The sequence below is a fragment of the Aptenodytes forsteri genome, unplaced genomic scaffold (assembly GCF_000699145.1).
Source record: "Aptenodytes forsteri isolate BGI_AS27 unplaced genomic scaffold, ASM69914v1 Scaffold342, whole genome shotgun sequence".
Taxonomy (NCBI): Eukaryota; Metazoa; Chordata; class Aves; order Sphenisciformes; family Spheniscidae; genus Aptenodytes; species Aptenodytes forsteri.
In genome coordinates, this window is record NW_008795853.1 from 1,092,537 (window position 1) to 1,096,315 (window position 3,779).

Consider the following 3,779-nt stretch of genomic DNA (forward strand, 5'->3'; position numbering starts at 1 on the left):
CCCAAAAAAGTTTTGGTCTTGAGTATGTATGCATTAAGTTAGGCAGCGATCTTTGCCTTCTTTTCAGCCTTTCTCTTGAATGATATTGCTCAAAAAACAGTATGCTCTATGGATTTTCATACTTTGTCTGATCTAGCAAGCTGGTTGCAGTGACATTTAAAAATCACTAGGTATGTTATAAATTAGTGACCTGAAAAAAATCACACTAGAAAATGTCATAAAGCATCAGGAAAAATGTAAATATTTAAGGTGACTAGCTTAAACTTAATGAAAGGTTTAAGCTTAACCTATGGGGAAATCAGTAACTTCACACTTAAATATCATTTTATTGTTTATTCAGTAAAAAAAGTGAATAATGGAGATGGGATTGGTACTTACGAATAACCACATCAGGCTACTGTATTTGGGTGAAATTTTAAATATACTTTTTTGTTCAATGCATTTTGTTTTATTATTTTGCATTTTTGCTGCATTCTAAGAGCTATACCTATGGGGAAATCAGTAACTTCACACTTAAATATCATTTTATTGTTTATTCAGTAAAAAAAGTGAATAATGGAGATGGGATTGGTACTTACGAATAACCACATCAGGCTACTGTATTTGGGTGAAATTTTAAATATACTTTTTTGTTCAATGCATTTTGTTTTATTATTTTGCATTTTTGCTGCATTCTAAGAGCTATATACAGTAAATATTTAATAAAAACTACATATGAAAAATAATGATACATTTAAGAAAATGTAGAAAAGTTAACTAGAAAGCAGAGAGTCTGCTTGATGCTGTTCATACAATTTCCCGTATGGTAGTGTTGTCTGTTGTCTCCTTATACACCCTGCAGATGTAAAATGTGCATTGACTTGAAAGAACTCTTAGCTACAGATTAAAAATAAATTTGTGGATTACCTACTTTTCCTTCCTATTTTTCCTGCAGAAAGATTACTGATTAAGAGAAAGGTAGAGCTCTACAAGTAAAAAAAAAAAAAAAAAAAAGCTATTTGCTTTAATTTAAGGTTGGTTCTATTGAATTAGACCCAAGGTCCATCTGGAGACACCTGAGGTAAGGCACCTGAACATGTTATATGATATGCTACTTTCCCAAATACTTCCTTGATCTGCAACAATTTATGTTCCAGGGACTTACTGAGCCAGATGCAGAATCTTTGTATTTAAAAATAGTTATCTTATATCCCTGCTTGCATTTGTGGAAACTTGTGGCATCTGCACCATCTGATGGCATGGAGTCCCACAACCTAGCTTTGACTTACAAAGATTTACCACTTTTTATTTGTTTTGAGTGTATTCCCTGCTGGTGTCATTTGATGCCTCTAGGTCTTCTGTGAGAAGAGACAACGAGCAGTGAGTCCCCCCTATCTGTCCTTTTTATGCCTTTCATGGTTTTTAGATCTGTGGTCATGTTCCCTTAGTTCCCGTCCCTTGGCTTAAGTTACTAAATTGTTTCTCATACAGAAACTGTTCCATGCCTTTTCTAATGCTGTTATATTTTTTGAGATTGGGCTTGGGAAACCAAGACTGTGCACAGTATTCAAGATAATAATACATGATAGGGTTGTAATGATGTTCTCTGTGTTGTTCACTATTGCTTTTTTAGTAATTCCAAAGAGTTTGTTTCTTTGAGCACTGTGGAGCACTGAGATTCTGATTCTGAATGGTGTTGGTCAGCTCTGAACTTATTTTGTGTGTGAAGTTAGAATTGCAGCATTTTGCATTTTTGGTATTGAGTTTCATCTGCCATTTTAAAATCTAATTCCTCAATCTTGTGAAGTTCTTATGTCATTCTCCACAGCCTGTCTTCATCTGCACTACCCTGGGAAGCTTAGTATCATCAGCAAACTTTGTTACTTCATTTTTCTCATCTCTTTTTCACTTCTGTTTTAATTCAGTGAAGAGGTTAAACAGATATGACCCCAGAGAACTGGACTGGTGGTTTCTTTTAATGTGAGAATTGACAATTTACTCTTTGTCTTCCTACTTTTAGGCAATTATTTATTCATACAAAGCCTCCTCCTCTTTTTGCTGCTCTGAAGTCTTGGGTGGGAAAGGGAGTGGGACGTCAGTGAGCGCTTTTGGAAACACATGTAAATTACATGAACTAGATCCTGCTTATGTGCATGATTTTTTCCTTCTGTCAAGAAATTGTCTTAGATCATGCAGCAGAACTTTCCTTTTCAAATGCTGTGTTGACTCTTTCCCCAAATATTCTGTTTATCCATGTCCCTTAAATTTCTTATAGTTTCTACTAATTTGTCCATCAAACAGATTGAGCTGGTATTGCACTGTCCTCCTCAGTATTTCACTGCTCTCAGTATTCCCATGTGGTCATTTAGCTTTTTGAAACTTTAAAGGCATTCCAGTTTCTTCCGTCTTATTTCTTAGTCACCTGGTGTTCATGCAGAAGCATGTGTACTACTGTTTGTTTTTCTGAACCTGTTCGAGTATCATTTTATTTGTTCTGTTTTCCTGTTTTGACTCTTGTTAACCTCTGCTTTAGCTTTTAATAAAAAAAATTTTTTTTTTTTTAAACCATTGTGTTCTTTGGCACTTGTTGGCTTCACCCTGCTCCTCGTTTGAAAAACTGGCATCTGACCTTGATTTCAATAGGCTGCGGTTCCTCTATATGTTAAATTAGTTCTGTTCTTCCTGAATAGACACTCTTTGTTCCAGAAGCAGCACTAGTTTCTGAAGAGCCTTCCTTCTTACTTCTTTATCTGTGACACATTTTAAATTTTGAGGACATCATTTAGCCTTGATCAGATGATCCTGCTGTTTGGTCACATTCACATATTTATTTTTTAATTTGTGACTGGCAGTACTGTGTGCTTGTGCCGGGGAATTAATTTAGAATATAGTTCTTTTTGAATCTGGTTACAAATATACTTTATAGTTTGCAGTGTAGACTACAAATATCCTTGACATCAGTGTATTTGAACAGAGCTCAGGAACTTCTACTGGTAACAGTAGAAGAATGTTATTTAAAATAATTTCTTTGAGATATGTATTCTGGTATTTAGAATTTTTATGCTGAGCTGTTGCATAAGCCTTCTGGAGTTTGTAATACATGGCTGTGCAACCTACTGATGAACAGCAGAACTAGGGAAAAATGTAGGTTGTGCTAAAGTATTTGTGGTAAAGGCATGTTGTTTGGAAATACCTGTTGTGTTCTTGATAAAAAGACAGATTTTGCAGTGACTTGCAATATTACTGATCTTAATAGTATCTGAAGAAAACTAACAGATGTTGGGTTCTTACAGGGTCTTTATCTGTTGTTTTTGTATTCTCACATTCTGAAAATTGCTATTACTCAATCTATGCTCGTTGCAAATTGCATAAGTAGCACATTGCAGCCTTAGTCATAGTAAAAGATAATAGTTACAGTGTGTGCTCTACTGAAGTAGAGAAATTAAAAAAGCAGAAATAGAAATTAATGATTATATTAGAACTGCCATGAAGAGTCTTTGGAAGCCTTATGTCTTCTAGAAGTTTGTTTCTGAGTATTATATGCTACCTCATTGTGGGAGAATTATTGTATCTGGATGATTATCTGTTTATGATGTGTATAAAATTATTCATGTAAAACCTTTGCAGAACATACATTTCCTGGTGTTAGAAGAATATTTATTATGAATTTGTGTATATGTAAGTCTCCTTTTGTAGGGGGGAAAAAGGAAAACCATTAGGTGTCCTATAAAAGGAAATCTTCATAGTATTTATCCAAAGAGATTTTTATATAAAATGAGCATTAATTGTAGATAGAGAAA

General features: G+C 34.3%; 1 protein-coding gene across 1 annotated transcript in view; it reads left to right on the top strand.

Annotated features, from left to right (window-relative positions):
- AVEN (apoptosis and caspase activation inhibitor) overlaps nt 1–3,779 on the top strand; it is a 120,036-nt gene that overhangs the window by 98,580 nt on the left and 17,677 nt on the right. The window lies entirely within an intron of this gene.